The sequence below is a fragment of the Mastomys coucha genome, unplaced genomic scaffold (assembly GCF_008632895.1).
Source record: "Mastomys coucha isolate ucsf_1 unplaced genomic scaffold, UCSF_Mcou_1 pScaffold12, whole genome shotgun sequence".
NCBI classification, from domain to species: domain Eukaryota; kingdom Metazoa; phylum Chordata; class Mammalia; order Rodentia; family Muridae; genus Mastomys; species Mastomys coucha.
Genome location: NW_022196894.1, coordinates 6,540,843 through 6,550,690, shown reverse-complemented (window position 1 = coordinate 6,550,690; position 9,848 = coordinate 6,540,843).

Sequence of the window (9,848 nt, the reverse complement as noted above, 5' to 3'; positions counted from 1 at the left end):
CCTGGAACTCACTCTGTATACCAGGCTGGCCTTGAACTCAGAAATCCACCTGCCTCTGCCTCCCAAGTATTGGGATTAAGGGTGTGCGCCACCACTGCCAGGCTCTTTGAAAACTTCTTACATCCAATTTATGTGTTGAGATTTAGAAATGATTCTTTTATATGTATTTCATGCAGTTAAAGGCATCTTTATGTACATGGTATGTGTGTGTGTATGTGTGTGTGTGTCCGTGAACTTGTATGTGGATATCAGGGGGCTATGTGTGCATGAACATTCAGGTGTGTATGTGTGAGATACTTGTGTGCAAGTACAGGTGGAGGTCAGAGGTCAATGCTAGGTGTATTCCTCGTGAACCATCCATTTTGTTTTTGTTTTGTTTGCTGAGACAAGGCCTTTCATTGGCCTGCAGCTTATCAATTAGACGAGGCTAGCTGGCCAGTTAGTCCCAGGGATCTCCCTGCCTCCACTTCCCAGCATTGGGAATACAAGTGTGTGCCATGGTGTCTAGTGTTGTGAATTTGGTCTAGTGCTCCTTTCATTATGTTAATTTGGCTCTCCAAAATTGTAGGAGAATCCAAATGTCCACATGGAAGATACTGAGGGACCCTGCCCCTAGTTGGTTTTGATTGGTAAATAAAGTTGTTGGCAGCCAATGGCTGGGCGGTGAGACAGAGGTGAGACTTTTCGGATTCCCAGACAAGGGACAGAAGAAGGAGGAAGGAGAAGGAGAGGAGCGATGCCATGCCTGAGAGGTGTTGGACAGAATGCATGGCTGCCATGTAGGAGCTGGGGGATCTCAGACCAAGGGAGCTGCTACCCTGACTTGGTTCAGGGTAGCAAAGATGGAATACAGGATTTAGTAAGCAATAACTTGGGAATATTGGGGTTGGGGGGAGCAGGTTGGATTAGCCTTGTAGAGGTTAGGAAGTGGTCTAGCAGTGGAGCTGTAACAGGCTGTGTGTGTGTGTGTCTCTGTGTGTGTGTGTGTGTCTGTCTGTGTGTGTATGTCTGTGTGTATGTCTGTGTGTCTGTGTGTGTGTGTGTGTGTGTGTGTGTGTGTGTTTCATTCAGGAACCCAGAACACTGAGGTAAGTAATAAGGAAAGTGCAGCTGCCACTGCTACTGCCACAGGTGGGGTTGATTTGATAGCATTAATTAGATACTGCTACAATCTAGCATTAAAAGTTATTTTTAATTATGTCGAAGTGTGTGTATCCCTTGGAGTCGGAGCTACCTGTATTGGGTTGCAGCCTGATGTGGGGTGTAGAAATTGAACTCTGGTCCTTTGGTAAAGCAGTGTATGCTCTTAACCCCTCTGAGCCATCTCTCCATCCGATATGACTGGCTTTTTATGTAGATTCTGAGCACTAAACACCAGTTCTAATGCTTGTGTGGCAAGTATGTTACCAGCTGTTACCTGAAGACCACTTTCTAAAGATTCTGATTGACTTCTCATCTCATTAGGAGACTATGACACTATGGAGTTGGAACCCTTGAAGAGTGGCACCCTACAGGGGCCCACCATAGGAATTGAGAAACTGAGACTGTGGGCACTGCTGGGGTAGCTACAGTAGGTCTGGGTGATCTTGGTCCCTATGGAAAGATGCGTCCGTGGGATAATGTTGTCTTCTCAGCTCATCAGTATATCTCCAGTCCCTAAACAACAGGTGACCTGCAGGAGCTATATCAGTCAGGCTTCTTGCTCTTGTGATTCGATACCCAGGAGGCAGACTGAAATTTTAGAAATTTCAGTCTATCATGGTGGCCAGGAAGGAGAGAGAGAGAAAGAGGGAGGGAGGGAGGAGGAAAGGAGGGAGGGAAAGAAGGAAGGAGGGAGAAAATAGGATCCCGTTCACGTCACGTATTAAGTTACGTTTTGCTGCTGTGATTAAACGCTGTGACCAGAGGCAACTTACAGAAGAATGAGTTTGGCTGGGCTTACAGTTTCAGAGGGAGAATCCATATGGCAGAGCAAGGTGAGTATTGCAGCAGTGTAAGAGCAGGAGGCTGAGAGGTCCCATCTACCCAAAGCACAGAACAGAAAGATCAAACCATAAACACTCAAGGCCCAGTGACACATTTCCTCCAGCAAGGATGCATGCTACATAGGTTCCATAACCTCCCCAAACAGTGTCACCAGCTGGGGTCTGAGTATCCATATACCTGAGCGAATGGGTGCTTCTCATTCAAACCACCACAGTGTGTGATGGTTTGAATATGCTTGGCCCAAGGAGTAGCACTATAAGGAGGTGTGACCTTGTTGGAGTAGTATGACCTTGTTGGGGGAAGAATGTCACTGTGGGGGTGGGCTTTGAGAGCTTCCTCCTAGCCTCATGGAAGTCAGTCTTCTGTTTGCCTTTGAAACAAGGTGCAGAACTCTCAGCTCCTCCCACACCATGTCTGCCTGCAGGGATGCTGCTGTGCTCCCACCTTGATGATAATGAACTGAGCCTCTGAACCTGTAAATGTTGTCCTTTGTAAGAGTTGCCTTGGTCATGATTTCTCTTCACAGCAATGGAAACTCAAAGACAGTGTTCTTTCTCCTTTGTTACCTTCTGTCCCCTCTGGACTTCCCAAGCTATGGGATGGAGCCACCCACACCCATGCAGCTCTCCCTCCCTCCCTTAATCCTTCCTGGAAAGGTCCTCGGACACACGTGGAGATGACTTTCATTAGTCTCCTAGGCACTTGTTGGTCCAATCAAGGGAAGAATCAAGATGACACACCATGGGAGCTATAAGAATATGTTGGATGGCCGGGCAGTGGTGGTACATGCTTTTAATCTCAGCACTTAGGAGGCAGAGGCAGGTGGATTTCTGAGTTCGAGGCCAGCCTGGTCTACAGAGTGAGTTCCAGGACAGCCAGGGCTATACAGAGAAACCCTGTCTTGAAAAACCAAAAAAAAAAAAGAATATGTTGGATGGATGCAAAATAGAATGAGGAACCCTTTGGATACTGGACACCATGCATGTGCATGTGCTTGGAGGATCCAGTGAGTGCAAATGTTAGTTTTCTTGCCTTTGGAAAGTGAGTTCTATCCCAGCCCGCGGGGTTCAGTTATTCGGGGGTCAAGGAGGACCATGCCTGCAAAAGTAAAATGGGCGAGAGAGAGGAGGAGACCCTGCAAAGGTTTGTCAAGGTCTGCTTTACTTAGAGCAACTGCTCAATATATACTTTACAAAAAAACGGAAAAGGGGAGGGGCAGGGAACAATGGGTTCACTCCAGGGTTGTCCATCTGGTGGATGTTGGCAGGGGGTCCAGGTAGTTCTTTTAGGAAGGTCTTGGTATATTGCCTCCTGGTAAACTGGCACAGGATGTTTTTAGCCAAGGTGAATGTCAGGCAGTTCTCAGGCTAGTTGAGGGGCAGGGGTTGGGTGACCATGCATGCCTTGGCTCCCAACAGAGTTCCCTTTGATATCATGGAATTAACGATACTTATTTTATTTTATCTGTATGAGTGTTTTGCCTGCATGTATGTCTAGGTATTATGTGTATATTTGTGCCCACAGACAGCATTGGTTCTTCTGGAAATGAAGTTGCAGATGGTTGTGAGCCACCATATCAGTGCTGGGAATTGCAGCCAGGTCCTCTGGAGGAACAACCAATGCTTTTACCTGCTGAGCCATTTTTCCAACCCAAGATACTAGGGAATTTTACATGTTCTGGATTTTTCTGAGACTTTCCATAAGATGAAACCTGTCCCATGCCATTAATTTTCTTTCTCTTCCTCTGTCTCTCCCTCCGTGTCTGTCTCTGTCTCTCTGTCTTTTTCTCTTTCTTAGAGAGAAGGTCTCACTGTGTAACCCTCTCTAGCCTAGAACCCACTTTGTATACCAGGCTGGGCTTGAATTCACAGAAATCTGTCTGGTTTTGCCTCCCAAATGCTGAACTTTAAAGCATGTGCCACCGGTCTATTCTTCCTTTTTTGAGACAAGGTCTCATGTATTTCAGGCTAATCTTGAACTACCTATGTAACTGAGGATGACTTTGAATTCCTGATCTCCCTACTGGCATCTTTCAGTGCTGGGATCACAGATGTATACACCTCCATGCTCAGTTCAGACCCAGGACCTCTTGCCTGATAGGCAAGCACTCTTCCAACTGAGTGACATGCTTAGCCTATGTCATTGCATGATAGACAAGCATTCTGCCTGCTGAGTGACATGCTTAGCCTGTGTCATTGCATGGTAGGCAAGCACTCTGTCTGCTGAACTACACGCTTAGCCTGTAACATTGCTTCTATCAGTATAATGTTGTTTATCACTTTTTGGTTCAGAAAAGATGGCCATTGAACTGTACCTTAGGTAGCTCATCCATAAAATAGGAATAATGATGTGAGCTTTTCAGGGTCACCCAAGATTGAACAAGGTATTTGATGTTTGGCTCACATCAGGCAGTGTCTAATGAGCATGTAATCAAAGATTGACCACGCACAAAGCAGTGCTCCTCAGTTTAGCTGATACTTGTTAATGGAATTGTCTACAAATTGTTCTTGTACTTGCTTGAAAAGTCAATTTGCTAAATTGTTTATCCTACTTATTGTAGTCACCTGTTCTTGGAGATCCTGATTAGTCAACAGAGTGATCCACAGGTGTTTGACAATGTTAGAGGCTTTGGCCGTTTCTGGAGCCCTTAAAGAAGTTGCTTAAGACCAGCTCAAGCTGCGAGTTACTCACCCCAGTGAAAGGGAGAACTCATGCTTTCTGATTAGAAATATTCTTACCTTTTCTTGCAGGGGAAATCATGCTATGTGTAGAACTTCTGTAATGAATGCCCTGTATGACAGAGAAGTAAGTTTGTTCCATGTGACAAACTCACCAAATCTCAACAAGATCTGGCTTAAGGAGACCAGGGAGATAGCTCAGTGGGTAAGAGTGCTAGCTGAACAAGCATGAGGACTGAGTTCTAATCTTCACCATCAGGTAAAAAGCTGGGCGTGGCATCACACCCCTGCACTCCACCTCTGTGGGTACACAGAGGAGGCCATTGAGCTTTCTGGATGCCAGTCTAGCCTCAGGTTCAGTGAGAGACTCTGTCAAGGGAATAGGGAGAGAGTGACAGAGCAGGATATCCATCATGTGAATGTCACATGTAAACACTAACACATACACAGAGCAGGACATCCAGCATGTGAATGTCATATGTGAATATAACACATACACAGAGCAGGACATCCAACATGTGAACATCACATATGAACACTAACACAGATACAATAACAGCAACTAACTAAACAAAACAAGTCAAGGTGGATGGGTCAGTCACAGTTCCCAGGAAGCAGGACCCCTAATTTAATAACACCTAGAATATTTTCAGTTGCTCTGAGATCTGTCTTTCATCCCTGGCCCCTCTCTCTAAGGTTGGAGGGACTTTTCTGGTAATTTTGCCTTCCAGTGTGTGAGGCAGTAGATCCTGGAGCTTGAAGTGGAGACAGGACATTTAGATTTTCTACTGTGTCCTTTATTTGTGACATTGGCCTCAGTCCACTGCTCTGCAAATTGATGGCAGATGCCTGCTTTTCAGGTTACTAAGGTCAGTGGAGAGCTTGAATCTGAAGTTCATAGTCCTGTATTTGTGAAGGATCAAGGGATTTGTTTTAATTTTCCTTTTGCTATGTGTATCTGTGTTCGTGTGTGTGTGTGTGTGTGTGTGTGTGTGTGTGTGTGTGTAAATCACTGAGGACCCATATACTTTATTTTTTTGAGACAGTCTTTCACTGAACCTGGAGCTTACTGATGTTGTGTTAGTGAAACTGTCTGTCCAGTAAGCCCCAGGATCTTCCTGTCTACCTCTGCATACTAGTACTACAAGTGTGGGCCACCCTAGCCAGTTTTTAAAGATTGTCTATTTTTAAAAATCTACCCACCTGTCTATCTATTTAGTATGTCTGCTGGAATTAAAGGGGTGAACCATTACATGTAGCTCTGAAAATGTTTTTTAAAACTGTTTTTTTTTTTTTACTTTTTATTTTATTCTCTGTGTGTTTGTGTGAGAGAGAGATGTGTGTTATATGTGTGTGTAGAGGCGGAGAGTGGCATGGCGTAGGTATGGAGATCAGAGGACAACTTTGTAGAGTCAGTTCTTGATTTACATAGTGAGTTCCTGGACAATACAGGTTAAGAAACAAGACCACATCTCACACAAACAAATAAACAACAACAAACAATAAGGCCCCACGTCCCAAAATAACAACAAGGGTCTGTCAGCCAGGTTCAGAGAGTAGGGTAGCTTGCAGCCCAGGTCCCACAAGGCAGAGGAAAAGAACTGACTCCTACAGACTGCCATGTACACCATGTCACATGTTACACCCTTACCCTCACACCAGATAAAATAAAATATAATAAAACTTAGAAAAACAAGAAACAATCAGCTAAAATAAAACCTTCGGGATTAACAACTGAAAGTGAAGGCCAAATGTTTATTCCCTTAATTAGTGTTCCGTTGCTGGCGTGGAAGCTTCACCTGTGTCCAGATTTTGCAAGGCTGACTGACTGGGATTCCTGTGATTGCCAAGAGCTGGAAAGCTGCGTGCTGGAGACAAATCGTCTTGGTCTGTCATAGGTATTCCTTACCACCAATGTGTTCAACTTAACATCGGTCTTACGGCTCCTAGGCAAATCCAGTTGGAATGTACAACCCCCTCGCTTCCATCAACCCAAAGGCTAAGAATGTCTTCAGATGGCGTCTGAGGTCAATAACATAGACCTTACTCTGCTGTGACTGGCCCACCCAATGTTCCCACCAAATGTGGTCAATACCTGGCAGTTGCCCAGCAAGAGAAACAGGCACAGAGAAGGGCCTTGTCTGCTCCCGGTCCCCTATCTGGGAAGTGGAGCACCAACTCTTGCCTTAGCCCAGCAGTCTTGTGTCCCAGGGAACACTGGCAATCTCGGGAGTTATTTTGCTCACTTGCTGAGATGGGAGAGAGCTACTGGCCTCTTGTGGGTGCTGCACCACATGCCAAGGATGCTGCATAATGGCCTAGGATATGCAGAAACCATTTGCTCAAATGTGAGCAGCTCCGAGGCTGGAAAGCACCGCTTTAGCCAGCACATTTTACATGGGTTCACCCCTCTAGACCGGTGGTCCTCAATCTTTCTAAAGCTGTGACTCTTTAATACCTCTCCTCATGTTGTCGTGACTGCAATCATAAAACTATTTTATTGCTCACATGCACATATGCACATATGCACACATGTACATACAGGATAAGAAGCATGTGAATTTTCCTTATGGGTTCCATTCAGGCCTTCCTATCTCTTTATAAACCCTTATCATCACAGAAGCCTTGTAAGTCATTCAGGGCCATTTTCTGCAGTTTCCAGCCTGGACTCTAGCGCCCCCTTGTGGCCATAAGAGAAACTTTGGCCTCTTCAGAGATCCCGGGAAGGGGCCCTGCACCTCTGTCTGCCAGAGACTTTCAGGGCTCCTCTTCCCTTTTGTCCCTAGTTGGGCTCCTCTTCATTTTCCCTTTGTGTTGTAAATTCTACTTACTCTTTTAGAGTAAGCTTAAAGTCTGATTCCTCCCCAATCCCTTCCTGGTTTTCTCAGAAAAAGCGAATTTCCGGGGCTCCGTTTCCCTAGGCCTAGTTCTGAGAGTCATGGCTATGCTATAACTGACAGATTTTTTTTTTTTTTATTTTTATGATGTTTTATTTCTCTTATTTTCCCTCACTCTGGCAGTTGAGCCCAGAGCCCTGTGAGGGCTGGACCACATGACACCCCCAGCTCTCATAATGTTTAGTGTTAATTCTGTGCAGAGCACCTACTGCTACCTGATTCCTTTCTGTGTTTCTTTTTTCTTCCCTTTTTTTTTTCTGGTTTTGTTTGTCTTGACAGAGGGTCTTGATTCAACTCAGGCTGGCCTCACACTGGCAGCCACCCTCCAGCCCCTTGAGTTGTGTGAACCACCATGCCTGGCTGTGTTTCCTATCTCTTTGGACAGTCAGTAGGGATGTTGAATAGCATGAGTGAGTGTGTAGGTTCTAGCTGGGGACGTGACTCAGCTGTAGTGTGCTTGCTTGGCATGTTCAAGATTTTGGATGCATTTCCAACTACTGTCCTAACAACTAACAAACAGCAAAGCTGACAAGATTGACAATATCAAAACACAAATAAACGAGCCGCTCCTGACTAGTTGAGTAGTTTGGCTAATTTGTTTGATAGCTCCAGGCCTCAACTATCCAGTCTGTGAAAGTTATAGCCACATTCAGGATGTACAAAGTGCTTAGCAGCATGGCAGGAGCATACAGACCAGTCGTGTACACCAGGGAAGAGCATTTACTGAAATATATGCCGTGTGGGACAAAGGCTATGACATTGATGTCACTACTGTGCTCCCAAGTCCTTGGGCCAGGCTTGGCTTATGGTAGAGCTCATTCAATAGTTCCCTCACAGATGAGTGATTGACAGGAAGATAGATGAGTGGGTAGATGGATGGGCATATGGGTCTATGGATAGGATGAATGGATGGATAGATGGGTGGATGGATAGATGGATGGATGGATAGATGGATAGAGGGATGGATAGATGATAGATGAATGGATGGATGGATGGATAGATGGATAGGATGAATGGATGGATGGATGGATGGATAGATGTATAGATAGACATATGGATAGATGTATGGATAGATGGATGGATGGATGGATGGATAGATGGATAGGTGGATGGATAGGTGGATGGATAGGTAGATGGATGGATAGATGGATGGATAGGTAGATGGATGGATAGATGGATAGATGATGGATAGATGGATGGATAGGTAGATAGATGGATAGATGGATGGGAGGGCAGATAGGTGGGTAGATGGATGGATGGGTGGGTGGGGAATGAGGAGGGAGATGGATTGGTGGGTGGGCAGACAGACAAGTGGATAGATGAGTGGATGGGTTAGTGGAGGAACTAGACATGAGTGTGAAGCCTTGGGGCAGGACACTGTGACCCATGCATTTTTTTGGGTTGATGTGGTGAGATATTACTGGAGATTGAACTCAAAGTCTCAAACATTCTAGGTTAGCATTCTCTATTCACAGCTCGTGAGCTATCTCCTTATAAGTGACTAGTATTGAGCAGCCCAAAGTAAGTATTTAGGATATGTCTACTGTGGCCTTTGCTTGCTTGCTTGCTTTGTTTTTGAGACAATGTTTCTCAGTGTAGCCCTGACAGTCCTGGAACTCGCTCTTAGACCAGGCTGGCCTGAAACTCAAAGATCCACTTGCCTCTGCTTCTCCAGTGTCCAGCAGGAACGAAACATCTATTGAATGAATATATGATCTGTGACTTGGCCAGCAGAGCCTTGGGGGCCTGGTGGAAGACACGGGGCTGGTTTCTTCAGGGAGTGCCTGCCTGAGCTCTGCATTCACTCTGGTATTGGGTGTGAGGTCTGGCCTGGTACAGTGTGCTACTGTGAGTGTGTGTCTATTGAAGTTGGTCCATGTGCTCTGTAGTATTATAGGCAAGGCTGATGAGGTGGCCCAGGTTGGTCTCAAATACTCTAGAGTCTCCCACTTCTGTCCCTACTGCTAGGATTACAGGTGCAAAATACCACCACACAGGGTTTGAAGAGGCCATTCTCATGTAGAGGAGTCACAAATGAGGGGAAGTAGAGGAAAAGGAAGGGTGTAGCCCGCGCGGTCGTGTAGCCCGCGCGGTCGTCTCGCCAGCAAGAAGACACGCGGACACACTAGGTTCCTTCTGCAGCAACGTTTTATTGTCTCCATCCATAGGGGAAAAAGGGTCGAGCCCAAAATCCGCACTGTTTATATACACCACAGTGCCGTGTATCTGCCCACAGCGTGGCGTGTCTGCTCATGATTGGCTGTTCGCTCATTACCCTACGTAACGC